Here is a 23,771-nt window from a genome sequence, read left to right as displayed (position 1 = left end):
ACCAAATACGACCCCCCACGATGGAGGGCTGGGGGGTTACTTTAAAATCTTAAGAGCCCCAAATTTTTATTGTAGATTTGGATTCTTTACGTAAAAATAAGCAACTTTTATTCGAGAGATTTTTTCGAATTATGGATAGATGGCGCTATAATCGGAAAAAACGATTGTTGGAAATGGAAAATTAAATTAAAAATGGAAAGTCCCCCACTTTTAAAGAAAACTTAACTTTTTTGGTTTTAAGACCTAATATAATACCTACTCTTCACAACCTAATAGGTCCCCATAACGCTCGAGTAACTACAAATTTAACATAGGTAGGCATACATACCTACTTTCCTCCCCTACTATAATAAATAAAAAATAAATTGCTAGATGTTTTATTTGTAAAATTACAAATAATTACCATAAAAAACTATGTTATAATTTATGTATTCTTTTTACTTCTGGTCAAAAAATGTTTCTGAAGTTGTTGAGGAAAATAAAATTTTTTGTGTCGATTTCAGAATATTGTTAAATGTTTTATTTAACTTAATTCTAAAATAATATATGTAATTCATCTATCCATTGTTAACTTTTGCACCTGATCAGGGACCACTATAATTGATATGATAATCGGTAATAAATCTTTGGAGTTGACTGTGATGGGAAAATATAATTTTAATAAGTAGTTGATGTAACGACATACAGAGATATAAATGAAGTGAGCCATATATCGTACATAAAATTTTTTTATCCTACCTAGAGAAATTATACCATATATATTTACTTTTTTATCAGACTATGAAATTGAAAAATTTGTAGGTACCTACCGCAAAAAACCGTTTTGACCGAAAAATTGGTTAGAACCGAATCGAAATATGATTAAGGTTTCTGATTAAGGAATATATTCAAAGTACCTATTTATTTCTTTTAAGAAACAACTACAAAAATATGTTATTTATTTGTTAATAACAGGGAAGAAAGACTTTATTTAAAACAAATCGTCACTTGTAAAATTTTCATTTTGATGGTCACGATGAGTTTCTCGAAGAAGGATTATTAAACATTCAAAAATCGCGCTAGAATCTAATTAAGAAAATCTGGCAACGTCGGTTCTGGGTCTCGTCATGTCATGAGCAATGAGACAAGACAAGATAAACGCAACGAACTGTCAACAGTGACAGTTCGTTAGATAAACGTCATTTTTTTATGTTTTGTACTTGTACTAAAACTAAAAATTCCGAAGTTGTACTTTTGGCAATAGGGCTTTTCATCGATTGTCATTTGTTTCGAGCTTCTGTCATGTGTCACATAATATTAATATATCTACGACATACTTTATTGGTATATAACAATAATACAAACCAAAGACGTATGACGTAGATATATTAATATTATGTGACACATGACAGAAGCTCGAATCAAATGACTGTGAATGAAAAGCCCTATTTGCAATTTGGTTTTGGCTTTGGCAGTTGTTAGTTGTTGTAAACAAATGGAAATGAAAGTAAAACAAGAAATTAGCGAGGACCCGTGTAAAGTAGAAATAGAGAATAATGAGTTGGCTGATGCTCTTTTGGAAGGCTTTAAATGTGAAATTAAGCAGGAATCCAATAAGCAACTTTCACGTGACTCCTATGATTATTTAGACTTAAAGGAACATTCAATAAAGACTGAAATAGAACAACATGCAAGTAAACTTAACCCATTTGAAGAAAACCAAAAAACTGAAAAAGGTTAGTAACAATAATTTATATATAAGTAGTAGTCGTATATTATATTCATCATCATTAAATCAGCCAATCTCGTCCACTGCTTACATAGGCTTCCCTCAGTTCTTGATAGTGTTCTGTACACTGGGCCACCAGTAGCCAGTTTTCCGCTACTCTTTTTATGTTTTCGGTCCATCTAGTCTAGTCTGTTGTTGTCCTTGTCTTCTTTTATAGTTTCTGCTCCTCCATTCCTTGATTCGTCTTGTCCACCGTCCATCTTGTGTTCTAGCTAAGCGCCCTGCCTAGTTCCACTTAAGCGTAGTGATTCTTTTGATGAGGTCTTAAACTCCTGATCTTTGCCGATTTGTTATGTGGTCTTGAAGGTTCACGTTAAGGATTACATGTTCCATGGCTTGCTGTGTAACTCTTACCTTTATCCACAGGTTTTTGCATTAAGAGGAAACAGTAGCGATCAACAGGTAGCGAAAACGCGTTCCAAGATTGTGGCTGTAATTTTGAATATTTTTTCGAGATATTTGGCAGACGTATTCGTAATATAATAAAGAATGGCGGTACAGAGCTAAATTTGAAAAATATATTAATATGTGAAAATTACTCTGCAATTAAATACAATATTAAAAAAAACGAGCCTGTACCGCCATTAAGAAGAACAACAAAATACACTTTCTTCAAATAAACTTTTTTATCCGATGCCTAGATTTTGTGTCATTTTGGAACTACTAAAATTTTTTATTTCATTAGTAGTTCCAAAATTACACAAAATCTAGGCATCGGATAAAAAAGTTTATTTTATTTTTTATTTATTTATTTATTGACGGGATTACCCCATTAAAAGTTATACAATTAACAATAATAAGTTTACGAGCTAAATATGTACTAATAATACTTTAACAACATTATAATTAGATAACAAATATTAAAATAAGAATAGGTAGGTACTTGTAACCTTAGAACTAACAAAAAACTATTATTTTTAAACAAATTATTTTTAAGCATATTCAGAGATATATCAAAAATTTCAATGTGTTTGTCATTTATAAGTTTACAGTAACGATCTATAGGTGAATTTTGTCCATAACTTGTGCGATGGAAAGGAATATAAAATGTTATAAAATCACCTCTTCGATTTCTAGTTTGTATATCAACATTAATACACTGTAACACATCACAGCAATCTAAATTTCCATTTATTAAATTATACAAAAATACTAATCCTACTTGATTACGTCTATTTTCTAGTGTATTAAGTTTTAAACTGTTTTCTATTAATGAATAATTGTGATCTACAATAGTTTCACCTAATTTAAATGCAGAGAAACTCAAAAATTTGTGTTGAATTTTTTCAACAGTCATATTATGAACTGCATGGTATGGAGACCATACTATAGAGCCATATTCAAGTTTAGATCGCACCAAAGAACAATAAACTCCTCTTACAGTGTCAACTGAAAAATTACTACAGTGTCTCAAAATAAATCCTAACATTTTTAAAGACTGAACTGTTACGTAATTAATGTGTTCAACAAAACTCAAACTCTCGTCAAAAATCACTCCTAAATCTTTAACTTTTGAAACATATTTCAGATCTTCATTATTTATTTTATATGAAGTATTGATCTTCTTATTACCTTTGAAAAAACTAATGTAACAGCATTTTGAGACATTTAGGTTGAGTTTGTTTACTGTACACCAATGTGTCAATCTATCCAGGTCTTCCTGCAGAAGGTGTTTGTCTAAAGGACTAGAAATTATCTTTGATATTTTAAAATCGTCAGCAAAAGCTAAACCATCACTGTTTTCAAAGCAGTCAAAAATAGAATTCACAAACAGATCAAAGAAAATCGGTGAGCAGTGCCCGCCCTGAGGAACGCCCGATGTAACTGCAATAGAGTTTGACAGAAAGGATCCAACCTTAACCTTTTGCTGGTGGCCAGACAGAAAACTCTTGACCCAGGTGACTGTGGTTATGCCAAAACCAATATCGATGAGCCTCTTAAGGATAATGCTATGGTCAACTCGATCAAAAGCTTTAGAAAAGTCTGTATACACTGTATCAATTTGTTTAAAGTCTTCCATAGCATTTATTAATCTATTCTGATATAAAACTAAATTGGTAATAGTAGATCGACCTGAAAAAAACCCATGCTGATTCTTATTTATTAAATTTCGACATAACCAACTTAACTGACCACAAACCAAGCTGTCAAAAAGTTTGGGAATAGATGACTGTATGCAAACACTTCTATAGTTCTTAACATTGCTTTTATCTCCGTTCTTGTAAATAGGCATAATATAACTATTTTTCCAGTAATCAGGAAAAACAGATGTTGTTAGGGACAAATTATATAAAACATGCAATGGTTTTGTAAGAGTACAGATATACACCTTTTAAGTAGAATATTGGATATTCCATCAGGACCTAATGTAGTTTTACCAGGTAAACGCAAAATTTTATTATAAATTTCTTGTATAGAAATGTCTGCAAAGTCAATATTTTGTGAACAATTTACAGGTAAAACTAAATTATCCACAGAACTATTTTGGTCTCCAGGAGTGTAGACTGTCTGAAAGTATTCCTTAAAAAGGTTCACAATGTCTTGGCCATTTTCTGCGAACTCTTCATTATACTGCATTGAGTGTGGTAGTGAGTGATTAGACTTTAGGTCACGCACATACTTCCAAAAGTACCTAGGATTAGTTTTGAACTCATTATTTACATGAGATATATACTGAGACCAACATACTTCTGTGACTCGTTTGCATTCTGTATGTAGTTGACAAAATCTTAGGTAATCTGAATGTAATTGTGATTTCCTGTAAGTTTTATGCATTTTTCTCTTTTGAGATGTTATGTATCGTAATTCTGGTGAAAACCATTTAGGAAAACTGCTAGATATATATTTTTTCAAAGGTACAAAAAGAGCAATTCCCATAGCCAAGATTTCATAAAAATTGTTAACTGAATCATTAATATTATTTGAGAAAATTGTTCCCACTGTACACTTGCTAAAAAATTATTAAAACCAAAATAGTTTGCATTCTTAAAATCATAGTAAAAATCATGTAGATATAAGGTACTAGAGTCTTGATTGTTATAAAATAGGTTTAAAGTACATTCGTAACTAAAATGGTGCAAACTATCAGCAAAAATAAAATCCTTAGATTTACTAAGTTGTACATTTTTGTCATTTGTAAACAACAGATCCAAATATATATTCCTTCTATTGGGTATTTCATTTAATTGATACAGTTGCAAAAAACCAAATTGTTGAGCAAGTCCTACTGCATTCGATGTACCAGGACTGTATAATGTATAATCCCTCTGGGGCTCAGTGGAGAACGTTGTTCAGATGGAAACACCAATAGCGATAAAGGAATTTATTTATAGAACCGACACTAGGGTAATTTTACCCCGGGAGAACTTTTGAACACTGACTGGTTACTGGTACGCGTTTAGTTGAAGACTGATGAAGACTATTTGAAGTTACATCTTGACGGCTTGAGTTGATTCTTGAGAATGATTCTAAATGTGTCTACTTTCTCAGCGGTGGCACTTAGTATTGGTGTCAAGCCACGCGCTGAGTATATTTACAAATATTTAGAACAAAGAAATATATTTGATCATCAAATTAAATAATGCAATTGCCCGAATTATTGTTTACAGTTTACAATTCGTGAACTAAATTAGAGACCCGTACATGTAATTATATAATAACAAATTGGTTCATGTCATATACGGGGTGATAAAAATATACTGTTCAATATCGAATATGAATAATGAATGTTTGATATTGGACAAGGACACTCTACTCGAACTCCATAATCGTCATTAAACCACCTAGCATGTGGTAAGTTATAGTCACCAAATAAATATATTTTATTCAACGGAAACCTTTGCAACATATTTTCAACTGCTTCACAATGTTTATTGTAATATATTTCAGGCATCTGAGGTGGAATATACAGACCTCCAATTATGAATTTTATACTTTTAAAATTACAAGAAATAAATAATTGCTCCACAGTTACCTGTTCTATATGGATTCTAGCAGAAGATATAGTTTTACTTACATAAACAAGAATGCCACCACCTCGTGATTTTTGACTAGTTAAACTTGATCTATCAATTCGGTATATATTGTAATTTTGACATTCCAATTCACTATCCAAATAGTCACAGCACAGGTTGCTCTCAACTAATACTAAAATATCATAGGAGGAACTATTCACAGCTATTTTTAGAGCATCTAACTTAGTACGAAGTCCTCCCACATTTTGGTAGTAAGCTATCAATGGGGTATTGATTAGTTTTCCTGATTTCTATGATTAATTCTTTTAGCTATAACCTTTGGTATCCCATTTATATATTTAATCTGAATATCAGGTTCACCATTGCTTATTCTGCATTGCAATTCCTCCTTAGCTGACTTAAAAGCATTTTGTTGTAGCTTTGTTGAGTCATATGATATTTTAAATGATTCTAGACGTCTTTTGGAACGAAAAATGTGCTTGACAGTTTCAGAATTATTGCAAATTATCTTGATTGGTCTAGGTTTGTTGTTTCTTCCTTTCTGACCTACTCTGAGTACCTTAACAATATCTGGTACCTTGGTTTGATGCCCTACTTTCTCAAAAATCTGATGCACAATCTGAGTATGATGTCTAATCTTATCCTGAAAATCAATAGCAGAAGACTCGGGAACATCATATACCATAAGGTTGTTTGCCCTAATGGAGCGTTCATGGGCTTCACTTAAAATCAACTCGATGTTCGATGATACTGGAGAAGATTCGAGTTCCTGCAGTTCCCTTTTAAGACTGTTAACTTCATCTTGTAACTCACTCATTTTTCTTACTACCATTGGAGCCGATTTGAAGGCATCTCGGCACTCCAAGCATAGAAACATTAAAGTTCTTTTTTGAAGCACTACAGCCCTCATTTCAGATGCTGACATTCCAGAACATTCCTCTGTCAGATGAAAAGTTGTCCTACAGCAATCACAATATATATGCTTGTCTTGAGATTTTATTTCCAAGTTGCATTGTTTACAATGTGCAGGCATGGTTAACCTCACTTTTCTGCTTTATGATTTTTTCCACTTAAACTGCTTAAAAACTAAGAATCCAATGTAACAACAACAAAATTTATCGCTGGATCAACTACTAGACATCAACTCGGGTATTTAAAAACCTCTAATTTAATGTTTTTTTTTTTAAAGTGTTCAAGAAAAAATAAACAAACAACTCGCAAACATAACCTTACTATCTTTTTCTATTTGAAGAAAGTGTATTTTTTTGTTCTTCTTAATGGCGGTACAGGCTCGTTTTTTAATATTGTATTTAATTACAGAGTAATTTCCACATATTAATATATTTTTCAAATTGGGCTCTGTACCGCCATTCTTTATTATATTACGAATACGTGTGCCAAATATCTCGATAAAATATTCAAAATTACAGCCGCAATCCTGGAACGCGTTTTCGCTACCTGTTGATCGCTACTGTTTCCTCTTAATGCTAAAGTCTACTCCATAAGTTTGTACAGTCAGAGTCAAAACACATTGGTTATAAACCTTTCACTTAGGAATTGATGGGAATTAAACTTTTTAGAATATGGCTTAGTTTGCCAAATGCTGCCGCGAATTTCTGGCCTCTTCGCCTCTGTATTTCATGTGTTTGATTGTCTCTGCTTATTTTGATCTCGTTTCCCAGATATTTGTAAGTGTATATTTGTTGTATAGTATTATTGTCAATAGTTATATTTCCACTCATTACAAGATTTGTCCTAAGTTTAATTGTCTCACAAGTTTATTTTTAATCCTGCTCTCTCAGATAGAGTTTTAAGCAAATAGACATAGTTTTAAGCAAATGTATCATAGAAACTGTAAAGGTTAAAAAGGTTAAAACAGTGCAGATAATTTAATTGTTTACCTATAAGGCGAAAAATGGTACTTAATTCGGCATCAATTATTCTAATAGATATTTCTAATAGACATTTCTTTTTATTTGGAACCAGTTTGGAAGTATTCGATTGACTGTCGGAAGAGAAGCACGTGAATGTGACTCTGTTCTGTAGTGAAACGAAATCAGTATAAAAGCGGTAAGCCGTTCTTTTATTTGAATATAATTTATTAGTATCTGCAATTACTATACAATAGAAAAACAATAACAACAAAAGTTGAGAGCAGGTCTTGTATCCGCAGAGTGGGACTGGACAAGCCTGCTATCGCTATGTATGTTTTTATCGTTTTTATCGCATGTGTTACAAATAAAAATAAAATAGACCAGTCCTTCAAACAATAATTATTAAATTAGTCAAATTGTTTATTTATATGAATTATTGTAAATATGGCTTACAACCAGCAGCCTGTGCTTGACACACAGGAACCAATGGCAGAAGCCAACCAAAATATGATTATGCAAGTGAACCAGGCGCTTTTTGAAGAAAATTATAAAAAACCATACTGAAGTAAAAACTTCTTTTGTATATTGGTATAAAAAGTTTTATTAAAAAAACATAAAAGTCCTCCAAAAGGATTTGCAAAACGTTTTCAATCTGAATCAGATCATCCTCAGTGCGTTCTGCTTCACAAAAGAAACTAGCAACTTATTTAAAAAGGTTACATCGATATAAATGGTTTACATAACAATTAAGTGATATTTGTAGCGACTCCAAGTCGATGTTACAAGATGAAATGTGCTAGGAGTGCTCAAAGGGCAACATGGTTCCCTGCTCGTTAAGAACTCGTGGTTCTTGCCAGTTCAATGGACACAGACCAACTGACACAAAATTATAAAAGGTCGCAAAACGAACAGACTCTAATGCTTGGAAAGCTGCCGAGAGCCACAAAACCAAATTGTGTGATACAGTAAGCATACTTGAAAGAGAACTAGCACAGTTAAAATCTCAATATACAGAGTTGGCAACAAAAGTTAATTTAACTGAAAAAGAAAATGAAATAGAATATTTAACAGATGAAGAAGAGCTCGCTAAGGAGACAGAGTGGATTAGGGTTCAATCAAGAGCCAGTAAGAAACGTAAGATGGATACTTCACCATACATCTCACCACAAAAACATAGCTCCAAAGAAACTGCAGTTAGGAAAGCCAAAATGCCTCCACCTGTGGTAGTGGAAGGCTTCAAAGAATATGAAGTCCTATATAACTTCCTTAAATCGAAGATAACAAACTTTACTACTAAACTGGTGAATAGTGAAGTGATAAAAGTTAATGTACAAGACGGTGAAGAGTACAGAAAATTAATAAAAGCTTTAAGAGAGGAAAATATCCAATATCACTCATACGAAAACAAACAAGAAAGACCGATAAAAGTTATAGTAAAGAGATTACATCACACTTGCTCGTCCCAAAAAATTGTTGAAGATCTGCAAAAAAGAGGCTATAAAGCCATAGACGCAGTTAAAAAGCTAAAGTGGCAAACCAAACAGCCATTAGACATGTTTATGTTAACCTTCAGACCAGACGAAGATATCAACAAAATATATGGGATAACGGACATCCTAGGAACAAAAGTTGAAATTCAGCCTTTTAAAAATTCCAAACTAATACCGCAATGCAAACGATGTCAAGCATATGGTCACACATGGAAGTTCTGTGCTAGAGGGCCAAGGTGTGTTAAATGCACAAAGAAACATCTTACTAAAGATTGCGACAAACCTGAAAATGTTAAACCAAAATGTGTCCATTGTGGCGAAAACCATCCTGCCAACTACCGAGGATGTATCGTCGCAAAGGAAATGCAGAAAATAAAAAACAGAGGTCTGAAAAAGACGAATTTGCCACACCCTCCAGACAGAAGGTCAACTGAAACCAAGTCAAATGCTGGTGAAAGAAAACAAGCACAGAAAGTTACTAGTAATAAGACATATAGTGCGGTAACAAAAGGTCACAATGAAAATTATCAGAATGATAAATACCAAAAAACAACAGAGATTGAAAAAAAAACAGAACAAACCCTACAAATGATATTACAGGAGTTGAAAAAATTAAATGAAAGGGTCACTTCCCTGGAATATAGAGCTCAAGGTGCTATTCCAAAGGTAAGAAATGGCTAATGATCTTAGAATTGTCGCATGGAATGCCAACGGGTTGCTTAATCATCAACAAGAACTACAAGCAATCCTTGACATCGAAAAAATTGATTTGTTTCTTGTCTCTGAAACGCATTTCACAAATCAATCCTACATCAAATTTAAAGGATATAAGGTATATCATACAATACACCCTGACAATGCGGCCAAAGGAGGCAGTGCAATCATCATAAAGGATAATATATGTCATCATGAAGAGTTGGAATATAAAACTGAACATATTCAAGCCACTACAGTACACATAAAAACTAAAACTTTTAAAATAAATATAAGTTCAATATACTGCCCACCTAAACATTCCATTAAAAAAGAGCAGTATAATGAATTCTTGAAAAGCTTAGGGGAAAGGTTCATTATTGGAGGTGACTTCAATGCAAAGAACACACACTGGGGCTCTAGAATCACTACTACTAAGGGAAAGGAGCTTTTGTTAGCCATTAAAGAACAGAGGTGTGAAGCACTATCAACTGGTAGACCAACCTACTGGCCTACGGATAGAAACAAGACCCCTGATTTAATAGACTTCTTTATTATTAAGAATATTTCAACTAATTTCATAGACATTGATGACTGTTGGGACTTAAATTCTGATCATTCCCCTATAGTACTAACCATGAGTGACAGGATTATTACAAAACAAAGTAACCCCACATTAACAAATAAATGAACGAATTGGGATAGTTTTAAGCTAAGCCTTGAAGAGAGAATAAATCTAAGTGTACCAATACAAAACGCAGAGCAATTAGATAAAGAAGCAGAATTGTTGGTGAACAATATCCAGCAAGCAGCATGGGAAAACACTCCTACGCTGAAACCTAGGCTAAAAGGAAATAATTATCCAAAGGAAATAAGGAACATGATAATTGAAAAAAGAAAACTGAGAAGAATCTGGCAACAAACAAGGTCTCCTCAAGATAAGACTAAACTAAATCGTGCAAGTCAACAACTCAAAAGAACTATCCTACAATTAAAGAATGACTCGATTAATTCTTACTTACAGGAGCTAACAGATGACGGTAGTACAGATTATTCCTTATGGAAAGCTACTAAAAGACTGAAAAGACCTATTATGCACTCTCCTCCTATTACACTAGAAAATGGTAACTGGGCCAGAAGTAGTGCACAAAAAGCAGAGCTATTTGCCATACATCTTGAAAATACATTCAAACCAAATGAACCTCAAGGGGATGAAGAAAGATGGGAGGAACCTGTTCAATTAGAGGAAGAAATTCGGCTAACTACACCAAAAGAAGTACTTGAAGAAATAAGGGAAAATATTAATCCGAAGAAAGCTCCGGGCTATGATCTAATTACGGGTGAGCTGTTGAAAAATCTTCCCCGAAGAGCTATCGTAAAATTAACAAACCTCTTTAACGGTGCATTCAGATTAAAATATGTACCAATGATATGGAAGATATCATGGCATATTTGACCCATCATCTCTCCATTAACCCATTAATGGCCAAACATTGAAATAATTGAAAATTATGCAAATATAGTTCATATATTTTATAAACAGAGGTCCAAGAATATTAGCTAACATAAAAATAATTATTTCCACCTACCTCTACCGAAAGTATACTTTTCCGGACCTGATTGTAGGGAGCAAAGTTGTACTTTGGAGGAAAAGTAAAAGTGACGTCATTCATGAAATATAACTTATTGACGCCCTGTACAATATCTATTTTCTATTACGTAAGTATCTATACATTTTAACGTTTATTTATAAAACACCCAGTATTTTGCAGAATGGTAAAAAACAGTAAATTGTTAATTTGATTTAACAATGTTTACATCAATAATTTGACTTATATTAGACAGTTGACAGTTATATTGTACCTACTTGTTAGTTTTAGTTTTAATAAATTTTGTTGGTTAGTTACATAAATAAATTAAGTAAAAATGAAAAATGACTTGTTATTAATTTGAGGAAGGTGGAAAAACCATATGTATAACATGGGAGTAAAGTACCTTTTCCTCCCTTGAATGATTACTGCCCTCCGCTACGCGTCGGGCAGTAAACTTCATTCTCGGGAGGAAAAGTAGCACTTTCCTCCCTTGTTATACAAATAGCTATTATAATCATAGCAACACCCCTAAAATTAATGTTTCGTTAACGAAACTTTGGTGGTTTATGAGTACTTTTTGTAAAATTTGAAATTTTTGCTATCTAACTTATTTAGTGTATTTTAAATAAAATAAATACGATTATGTTATATGTAGTTGATAATACAGAAATTATTTATAAAAACTGATACCTAATTATGGTAGGTACATGTAGTAATAGGTATAGAAAAATGATACGATATTGAAATTATTTTTTATGAAATACACCAAAACAGCCGGCAATGGTTTTACATACGCATCTACGCCCTCGACCATTATGTTCACGTTCCATATTATGACCAGTCTGGTCATATCTTAGATCAGACGGTAAATTTTCTTAAGAAGGATGGCACCATGCAGAATTTGATGGTGTTGAATATGTGATTACTTCTATTTCAGAATTTTGTACTGCCAATCTATATTTTCATATCGTCCAATAACCTTGTTGCCTATTATATCCAAAGTATTTGAGCGGCTTTTCCTGAGAAGCCTGAAAACCTATCTTAGACAGCAGCAATGTTTTACCTAATTATCAGTTTGGCTTTAGGAAATAACATGGTACCATCGAGCAAATTCATAGGGTAGTAAAAACTATCAGAAATTCGCTCGAACACAAAAATCACTGTACAGCTGCATTTCTAGATGTCTCACAGGCATTCGACAAAGTTTGGCATGTAGGTCTTATCTCCAAAATTATATCCATATTTCCTTATCCCGTAAGTTCACTATTAAGATCCTATCTGACAGATAGATTTTTTCAAGTCAAAAGAGGAGGGGAAATTACTAACCTGTTTCCAGTATGTTCTGGAGTTCCAGAAGGAAGCATATTAGGACCAACACTCTACTTAATAGGGAGTTTTTGTGCACACAAATACGTAAACGTAACGTATCATTTTGACATATACGCTTGCGCATTAATGGTTGAACTCCCGTATCTCGATACGTATTACCTAAAGTAACGCTCTGATACGTACGTGAGAACGCATCCCTATCGAGACGAAAGTCACCGAATGCACACGAGGATCTTGCCCGATTACCTACCAAATGAACATTTCATCAGCGTACTACCCGTTTAGAAACATTTTAAGGTTATATTGCTTATTGGTTTAGTCTATTTGAGTAAAATTATTCTGTGTTTGTAATTGGAAATTGGAACTTCATAATAGATTTAAAATTTTATTGTTTTTAAGTTGTCTATTAATAAAACAAAACAAACAAATCTTGTATTAATTTTAAGAAATACAGTGATCACCACAATTAATAACTAGATAAACAAATGACCTAATTTCAGTAAAATTTTCAAATAAATATGACCAAGCTATTTACATTATACTGGAATTCTGATGTAGGTACAATTAGCTCAGAAAGCCACTGCGCATCCGCTAGGAAAAATATTCTAATTCCGATTTTTTGCACAATCTTACTCAAAAAGGACTCCTTTTAACAAATTTGCATGTTGCCAGGGCCAAAAGATGGTCAAAAATTTTTTAAACGTTTTTTTTTTTGTTTTTTTCCTAAAATTATTTTTTTTGCATGGAACAAAGTTTTTTTAGATTTTTTGGATCATTCCAAACAGAAAAGGTCTTTAGTGACTTTTCTCTAAAAAGGATAGTTTTTGACATATAAGCGATTAAAAATTGAAAAATTGCGAAATCGGCCATTTTTAACCCTCAAAAACTATGTGAAAAAGTTAAAATTTGAATGTTGCCAAAGTAAGTTGATATTCTTTAAACATCGATTCATGAAATCCCAAAGAGTTTTTTGCAGTACAATATTCAAAACTCCTTTGTTTTTTAATTGATAATCAAGCGTGCGCGACACTATTTTCCACCGACAGTATGGTGCAAATGAAAGGAATAAATTCGCTATTTCGTAAACCGGCAACTTTAAGGAAAAATCCCGAAACAGGTCGATTTGTATTTTTAAGTTACGATATTATGGCATATATGATATACTAGTGACGTCATCCATCTGGCCGTGATGACGTAATCGATGATTTTTTTAAATGAGAATAGGGGTCGTGTGCTAGCTCATTTGAAAGGTTCTTCAATTCTCTATTTAGTAATATAAACATATACAGGGTGTCCTTCTAATTCTTTTTTGTCAAATAATTTAATTTAATAAAAATTTTTTGGACACCCTGTATAAATAATTATGTAAATGTTTACATTACTGAATAAAGAATTGAAGAACCTTTCAAATGAGCTACCACACGACCCCTATTCTGATTTAAAAAAATAATCGATTACGTCATCACGCCCAGACGGATGACGTCACTAGTATACCATACATGCCACAATATCATAACTTAAAAATAAAAATCGACCTGTTTCGGGTTTTTTTCTTAAAGTAGCCGGTTTACGAAATAACGAATTTATTCCTTTCATTTGCACCATACTCTATACACATGCAACGGTGGAAAATAGTGTCGCGCACGCGAGATTAGAAATTAAAAACAAAGGAGTTTTGAATATTATATTGCAAAAAACTCTTCGGGATTTCATCAATCGATGTTTAAAGAATATTTACCTACCTTGGCAACATCCAAATTTTTAGTTTTTCACATAGTTTTTGAGTGTTAAAAATGGCCGATTTCGCATTTTTTCAATTTTTAATCGCTTATATGTCAAAAACTATCATTTTTAGAGAAAAATCACTAAAGACCTTTTCTGTTTGGAATGATCCATAAAATCTAAAAAAACTTTGTTCCATGCTAGAAAAATAATTTTAGGAAAAAAAACAAAAAAAAAAACGTTTAAAAAATTTTTGACCACCTTTTGGTCCTGGCAACATGCAAATTTGTTAAAAGGAGTCCTTTTTGAGTAAGATTGTGCAAAAAATCCGAATTAGAATATTTTTCCTAGCGGATGCGCAGTGGCTTTCTGGACTAACAATAATTTACAACTAAAAAGTAGGTATAAACAAAAATAAAAAAATTTTAACCTTAGGAAAAATAATATTTTTATATTTAAATAGAAGCAATTAACCCATTAATGGCCAAAGTATCGAAAACGAAACATTTCTTTAATTATTTTTTTTCTATGATTTTAATATGATGATTATTATATTTTATGTATTGCTCTTTTATATAGATAGTTTATTGACGTATTTATTATATTAATGGTCTCAATTACCTGCTGCATAATTTTTGAAATAATAAACAAAACACTCCAAATTTAGTAATATTTGTGGGTGCCCTTTGAGCTCGCATAATAAATCACAAGATATTTAAAATTCGACCAAATCAGCATTCCTTGTTCAATTAGATATTGTAGAATAATATTATCCAAACATGATTTGAAATATGACTAGTCATAAAATTTTATAACGCTTTAAAGATAATGTTTCGTTTATGAAACTTTGGCAGGATCCGTGAATTTATGATCCATATCGGATAGTTTACTAATAGTCCAAGAGCTGGAAGCGGATTTTGCTCGTGATAAGTAATATGGACAAACTATACGGGGATATGTTGAATTAGTCACTTTTCCACACGGGCGGAAACCAGAGCGGGGGCGAGGGTAGTTTTAAGGGGTCAAAGTCGCCGTTTTTATTATTTTTTTTTGTGGCGCTCATGATTGAAATAGTGCACCAAACTTTGGGAATAAGTAAGTCATGACGTAAATAAGTAAAATCTCCATTGGCGAAACGCTGCGTGGGGGACAAAGGGATGGGGCAGGGGTAAATATAAAAATTATAAGGGTTTTTTTGTGACGTTCATGATAGAAATAGTGCACTAAAATTTGGGAATAAATAGGTCATGACGTAACAAAAAAAATCTCCAAGGGTGGAACGTTGCGTGGGGGATAAAGAGTTGGGGGCAGGGGTGAATATAAAAATTATAAGGGGTTTTTTGTGACGTTCGAGATCGATATAGGGCACCAAAATTTGGGAATAGGTAGATCGTGACCTAACTGAGTAAAATCTTCAGGGGCCGAACGCTGTGTGAGGGACGAAGGTAGTTATAAGGGGTCAAAGTCTCCTAGATAATTTGGTATCAAATTACAGGATCTGAGTAAGTAGTAAAAAGTGATAGTGGCCCTTGTTTATGAACTTTGTAGATTTTACAACAGAATTTACAACATTGCGAATAACTATCCCAATTGCAATTCCGTTCTTCGTTGGTTTTGTCACTGATACTGAACGAAAAAAGATTTACAGTAAAAACAGCTGCTGAAGAAGGTGACTCCGAATCAGACCCAGAGCCAACGCCATCCAAATCAGCATGAGGTCGTTTTTCTAAAGGAAGTTTGCCTTCTGATATTCAATATGACCAGAGTGGTCATAACATCGTTCGCGAAGAGGAGGAGGGCCGTAGACGGCGGTGCAGACTGTGCAAAACTAACTCTGTTTATATGTGCGGAAAATGCAAGGTTCACTTGAACGCTGACTGTTTTAGTGCTTTCCATAAAAAATGAGATACCATAATGACGCTCTTGCCATACTACCATACTGCCAAGTGATCATTTTATTTTATATAATTAACTATTGTAGCAATATCTTTAGTTTTTAATTGATAAAACTAAGAAATTTCATTTACACACTATAAAACGTATAACTTTCAATTTACTACCTATATTATGCCAAAGTTTCGTTAACGAAACATTATTTTTTTTGTATATTGCAATTATTATTGTTTATAATTTTAAGTAAAATATTGTTCTTATACCTTTATTTATAAGTATATAAACTTGAATTGCGAAAAATCTAATTATTTCAATGCTTGGCCATTAATGGGTTAAAACCATACAATTTCATCATTCATTTATCTTTTTTTACATTTGTATATTAATTCAAATTGTATATTGTGTGAACACGGTTTTATTTTTTTAATGTCAACGGAATTTAAAAATGACTTTACGATTTGCTTTACGTTACGTTAAGGCAGTTACAAAAACTACCTATTTTAACGTTCATCCTCTACGACACGTTAGTTGCTTTACGTATACGGAGATGCGTTACGTTACGTAGCAACAAAAACTCCCTAATATACACATCGGATCTTCCAACCACCATTAATACAACAATTGCTACATATAGGGCATTTAGCACAAAATAAATAAATTCTTAAATACAGCACATAGAGACTTGCAGTTTTTTGCATTATGTTCAGGATGACGTCAGGAAAAAAGTCTACTATTCAAAAATGGGTGGAAATGCATAATTGCACTGTAAAGTGCAATAAAAAAAGTGCATCCAAAATTGCATAAATATAAAAAAAAAGTCAAAATCAGTATACTAAGGAACAAAATTTATTATTTGGGGGGTTTTTGGGGTCACTGAATACGATTACGCAATCAGAACTGACACCCGGATCACCTGGTGCCCAAGGTCAGTGCAAGAGACATCTTCTGGAGTTTCGATGGTTTTCGGCATTAAATCGATGCAAACGGATTACTCACGGGTTTTAGGGGTCACTAAGTACTAATATGCCATCAGAATTGACCTCCGAAGTACCTGGTGTCCAGGGTCGCTACTAAGGCACGTCGTGTCATCTTCTGGAGTTTTGAGGGATTTCGGCACTAAATTGATGCAACTGAGCTATTCGGGGGGTTTTTGAGGTGGTTAAACACGAATATGCCATCAGAACAGACCTCTGGATCACCTGGTGCCCAAGGCCACTGCAATGGACGTCATATTCTGGACATTCGAGGGCTTTCGGTATTAAATTGGTGCAAACGACTTACTCAGGGGGTTTTTGAGGTCGCCAAGCACGAATATGCCATCAAAATAGACCACCGGATTACCTGGTGCCAAGGTCACAGCAAGGGACGTCATCTTCTGGAGTTTCGAGTGCTTCCGGTATTAAATTGATGCAAACGGATTACTTACGGGTTTCTGGGATCGCTAAACACGAATATGCCATCATAATTGAATTTGGGAATACCTGGTGCCCAGGGTCGCTACTAGGGCACGTCATCTTCTGGGGTTTCGAGTGCTTTTGGCATTAAATTGATGCAAATCGATTACTGGAGGGTTTTTGAGATCGCTAAACACGAATATGTCATCACAAACAACCCCTGTGCACCTGGTGCCCAAAGTCACTACAAGGGACGTCATGTTCTGAAGTTTTAAGGAATTTCGGCATTAAATTGATGAAAATAAATTACTCGGGGGTTTTTCAGGTCGGTAAACACTAACATGCCATCAAAACAGACCATCGTAGAACCTGGTGTCCAGGGCCACTGTAAGGGGCGTCATCCGCTAGGCGAGGTTTTCGGTACTATATTGATGCAAACATATTACTTATAGGTTTTTGGGGATGCTGAACACGAATACCCCATCAGAACAAACATCGGAGGACTTGGTGCCTAAGGCACGTTATCTGGAGTTTCGAAAGTTTTAGGTACTCAATTGCTGCAAACAGATTACTCACGGGTTTTTGGGGTTGCTAAACACAAATACGCCATCAGAAGAGACACCGGAGCATCTGGGCCTAAAGCACGTTATCCTCTGGAGTTTCGAGGGTTTTCGGCATTAAATAGATTCAAACGGATTACTCTTTTTGGGGTGGCTGAAGATAAATACGCCGTCAGAACAAACACCGGAGCACCTGGTGCCTAAGGTATATCATCTTATGGAGTTTAGAAAAATTTTGGTACTAAATTGATGTAAACGAATTGCTCATGGGTTTTTGGGTTTACGGAATACGAACTCTACTATGTTGATCTATTTAATTTTTTTAATTGAGTTTTATTATGCGCTAATATTATTATTGTAATCACTAGATACTCCAGAATTCCTCATGTAAACCATATTGGTGTTCAACAACCTCAAAACCAAAAAGTAATCCATTTTTCATCAATTTAGTACCGAAAACTCTCGAAACTCCAAAAGATAACGTGCTTTAGGCACCAGGTGCTTCGGTGTCTGTTCTGATGGCGTTTTCGTGTTCAGGTACCTGAGAAACCCATGAGTAATCCGTTTTCATCAATTTAGTACCAAAAACACTCGAAACTCCAGAAGATGACCTGCCTTAAGCACCAGATGCTACGTGGGTTGGGTCTGATGACATATTCATATTCAGCAACCCCAAAAACTCAAGAGTAATCTGTTTGCACTAATTTAGTACCGAAAACTATTGAAACTACAGAAGATAACGTGCCTTAGGCACCAGGTGCTCCGGTGTCTTTTTTGATGGCGTATTTATGTTCAGAAACCCCAAAAACCCATGAGTAATCCATTTGCATCAATTAAGTACCGAAAACCCTCGAAACTCCAGAAGATGACCTGCCCTAGGTACCAGGTGCTCTGGTGTCTGTTCTGATGACGCAATCGTGTTCAACAACGCCAAAACCCGATTAGTAAGTAATCCGTTTGCATCAATTGAATGCCGAAAATCCTCGGAACTACAGAAGATGACCTGCATTAAGCACCAGGTGCTCCGTGGGTGAGATCTGATGGCGTATTCGCTTTCAGCAAACCCAAAAACCTATGAGTAATCCGTTTGCATCAATTTAGTACCGAAGACTCTCGAAGCTCCAGAAGATGACGTCCCTAGCAATAACCTTGGGCACCAGGTTCTCTGGGATTCGGTGCTGATGGCATATTCGAATTTAGCGACCTCAAGAACCCCTCAGTAATCCATTTGCATCAATTTAATGCCGAAATTTCTCCAGAAGATGAAGTCCTTTGCAGTGACCCTGGGCACCAGGAGCTCGGTGGGTGTGTTCTAATGCCATATTCGTTTTAGCGACCTCAAAAACTACCCGAGTAATCTATTTGCCTACATTTTATGCCGAGAACCCTCGAAACTCCAGAAGATGACATGCCCTAGTAGCGATCCTGGTCACCAGATACTCCGAAGTTCAATTCTGATATCATATTCGTGTTTAGCGATCTCAAAAACCCGTAAGTAATCCGTTTGCATCAATTTGATACCGAAAGCCCTCTATCGAAAAAACTCCAGAAGATGACGTCCCTTATAGTGACCTTGGGCACCAGGTGATCCTAAGGTGTATCCTGATGGCATCTTCGTGTTTAACCACCTCAAAACCCCCCGAGTAGTCCAGTTACATCAATTTAGTGCCGAAATCCCTCAAAGCTCCAGAAGACGACGTGTCTTAGTAGCCACCCTGGGCACCAGGTAGTCCGGAGGTCAATTCTGATATCATATTCGTATTTAGCGACCCCTAATACCCTTGAGTAATCCGTTTGTATCGATTTAATGCCGAAAACCATCGAAACTCTAGAAGATGACGTCTCTTTCCGTGATCTTGGGCACCAGGTGATCCGGGGATCAGTTCTGATGGCGTAATCGTATTCAGCGACCCCAAAAACCCCCAAATAATAATTTTATTCCTGTATATACTGATTTTGACTTTATTTTTATATTTATGCAATTTTGGATGCATTTGATGCACTTTACAGTGCAATTACGCATTTCCACCCATTTTTGAATAGTAGACTTTTTACTGGCGTCATCCTGGAGATAATGCAAAAAAGTGCAAGTCTCTAGGTGCTGTATTTAAAAATTTATTTATTCGGGTGTTTTTAGTGCTAAATGCCCTGGTCTAATATGCGGATGACACAGTTATAATGGGACTTCAAATCCTATAGCAACAGAAGCATCCGAGGTATTGCAAAATCATCTGACTAAACTAGAGAGCTGGCTTAAACTGTGGCGAGTACAAGTCAACAGTTTAAAATCCACACAGATAACATTTACTTAAAAAAAAAGGTGTCGCACCTCCGGTTTCTATAAATAACACTCCACTACCAGTCAGTACCGCCGTAAAATACCTGGGAATTTATTTAGGTAGTCAACTTAATTGCGGCACCCACATCTATAAGAAACGTCTTCAACTCAGCTTAATCTACAGGAACATGTATTGGTGCATGGTATGTTAAAACCGGTATGGCTACATGCAGCACAAATATGGGGAACAGCAAGTAATACCAACATTCAAAAACTTCAACAATTCCAATCAAAAGTGTTGCGCCAGATCTGCAATGCCCCTTGGTATGTTACGAACCAGAGATTACACCACTACCTACTGCCAGCAACTATTAGCGAAGCAATATCTGCTGTAAATTCTAGATACAAGACCAGATTATCCTGCCATCCAAATCCGCTCGCCACTGACCTGCTCAACATTTCTCATGAAAGAAGATTAAAAATACCTGACCCTTTGGACCTCTAGTACATCTGGACATCAGAGCAACAACAGAGTGCAGTGTCATAGTGCAGTGAAATAATCATGTTTTAGTTTCAATGATTTTTTAAACTTCTTTCGTATCTTTATTCATGTTTCTTAGACTTTTAATAATCATATTTATTGTCCACTATACTAAATTTTATCTATGTATCCAAGTAATTGTTATGTCTTATTTTAGAATTATAATCTTATATGTCTTACTAGGTGCTCGCCACTGGGCGGCTTCCATCTATTTTTTTTTCAATAATTATATGTATTGCCTATTGTTTGTAATGAGAGATTGCAATAAACATTCGATGTTATAAAAAAAACTCCTATTTCAGAATTTTGTACTGTCAATCTGTTTTGATTCAGCAGTAGTGGCATGACCAGTTAGGAACAAAATTGTATTTGGGACATTCGGATTTAATTAGCAATATTGTAAATTCTCCATGACTTTACAATATTTACGATACTGTAAATTCTCTATGAATTAACAATAGTACATGCAGTCAATTAGATTGGTAGAAAGGGGCCACAACCACTGCTTATCTCTTACGGGACTGTGGCATGATTACTTGCTACAGTGACTACGGAATTCTCATTCCACTTTACTATTAATTGTTGTCTCTATCTCATTGTCTAACCCGTGGTCAAACTCCTATTTTTCTTCCCAATTACCTTACTGTTTTCTAATGGACATTCTGATATACGACTTTTTCTTTAAGAATGCGTAACATCATAAGTGGAGAAGAAATTATCAAAGTACCTAGGGTAAATTCATTTTTGTCCCTTGGGTTTGGCGCCACGATATGGTATGAATTGAAAAAGATATCCGTCAGAACGACACAAACACCATATTTTAAAACTAAACCGTACTGATTTTCCCTTCATCAGTATATTTGCAGAGTCTCGCCCAAAATAAGGAACCATTTGTTCGTCGTCACAAATGAGTAGTGAAAACAATGGACGTAACTTGGAAAATTTATTTATTTATTTACGGCATCCATTTACAAGTTTTACACACAACAAGACTTTTACAAGTTACACCTCAACGATAATAAATTATTAAAATAATAAACACATCAGAATAATACAAACAAACATATTGTAAGAACAATACAGAACTACAACAAACTTATTGTAAGATACCCCTTATGTTGTTTTTTGAACAAACCAATTTTGGAGTCAAAAATATCCATTTGTCTTGGCAGGCTATTAGCACTCCGAACCAATCGTGTAGTCGGTTCATTTATACCAAAATTAGTTTGGTGAAATGGCACTGAAAAGATTTCTGATTGTCTGTTGCTTCTACTAGGAACTTTGAGACTAAAAAGTGATATCAATTGAGGACAATCTATGAAAGCATTAATAACTTTGTGTAGGAAGCATAAATCTAACAATGTCCTCTTTGACTCAAGTGTTGGTAAATTTAGACCATCTCTTACCCACTGATAGTCATATTCCTCTCTCCTGTATCCACTCTTATAAGCTGCTACCCTCAAAAATTTATCATCTTTGTCCAGTTCATTGTTGTTGGAGACATGGGAATTTCTTTTTATACTCCGGAATGTATTGCGACTCATAGTATTTCTCACCAGCTCCACACCGAGATCTAGATTCTTGGACCAATACATATTGCAAGCTGGAAATGTATGATACCTACTAAGGGCACTAGGTATTAAAATTTTCCCACTACATACTATTAATTAAAAGCTTACTACTGAATAAAAGCTCCGACCAATATCTAACTTGCTTTTTTATGTTCAGATAATAAAAAAACCTCTGATGTGACACAATAACCACTCTGTTGAATTTTCTTTATGAATCAGGCCAAAGTACTGAAAACAAAACATTCATAATGAGGGGTCATAAAATTTTGTGTGTGTGTGTGAGAGAAAAAATGACTTGGATGCGGGTCCGTTAGCCACAGATTTTTATTTTATTTTTACCTCAATTTATTAGTTTTGTTATATTTATACCTATTTCACTTAAATGACTATATTTGTTTCTTTCAAGTAGTTTATGAGTAATTTAAATATTTCCATTTTATGACAACTTATTAGATATTCTATACTAATTGGAAAATGAACTTGTGTTTGTCGTAAATTGTCATATACTTGATTTATATATTTCTCGTTAATTTTGCATTCAAAGAAAATATGGTTCAAATCTCTAATCGAAGCATTATCACAAAAACAGACTGATGAATTAACTATTCCTAATTTGTGCAGATGTGCCTCATATTTTCCGTGTCGAGTTTTTAATCTCACGATAGTAGAAATATCTTGCTTTGGCAGGTTATACTTAAATATGTATTCAGGTGGCGGAGGAAGTTCTTGATGTAAAGAAAAATATAAATTTTTTGATATGCTTGAAATATTTTTCCATTGTTTTATTGATAAAATTTTATTATAAACAATAATTCAAATTTTATCAATATGACACCATTAGTCAACCATTTAGGAATAAGATCAAGTAGCGGTAAATAAAATATTTCAATATTGTAATTTTTAATGCTGATTCAAATAACTCCCGACATTGATTGCTGAAATTTTAGGTTTTTTGTTAACTTTTTTCAATATATTTTTTTTTATCGAATATCGATTAAATATTGAAACTACACCCTAGAACTTATCTATTTTTACACACAAAACAAAAAATTAAACAATTAAACAAAAATATGTATTAAAAAAAATTATATT

At 34.2% G+C, this 23,771-nt stretch overlaps 1 protein-coding gene across 1 annotated transcript in view; it reads left to right on the top strand.

The window, feature by feature from the left end:
* Positions 1-1,153: 1,153 nt before the first annotated feature.
* Positions 1,154-23,771, top strand: part of LOC126889852 (zinc finger protein 234-like) — a 57,856-nt gene continuing 35,238 nt past the window's right edge. Inside the window, exons 1-2 of the mRNA XM_050658543.1 lie at positions 1,154-1,715; positions 7,729-7,812. The gene's annotated coding sequence lies outside the window, so the exon portion shown is untranslated. The remainder of the gene's footprint in view (positions 1,716-7,728; positions 7,813-23,771) is intronic.

Source organism: Diabrotica virgifera, chromosome 8 (assembly GCF_917563875.1).
Source record: "Diabrotica virgifera virgifera chromosome 8, PGI_DIABVI_V3a".
In the NCBI taxonomy this organism is placed as follows: domain Eukaryota; kingdom Metazoa; phylum Arthropoda; class Insecta; order Coleoptera; family Chrysomelidae; genus Diabrotica; species Diabrotica virgifera.
The sequence above is the reverse complement of the archived record's forward strand: the minus strand, read 5'-3'. Positions and strand labels throughout refer to the sequence as shown.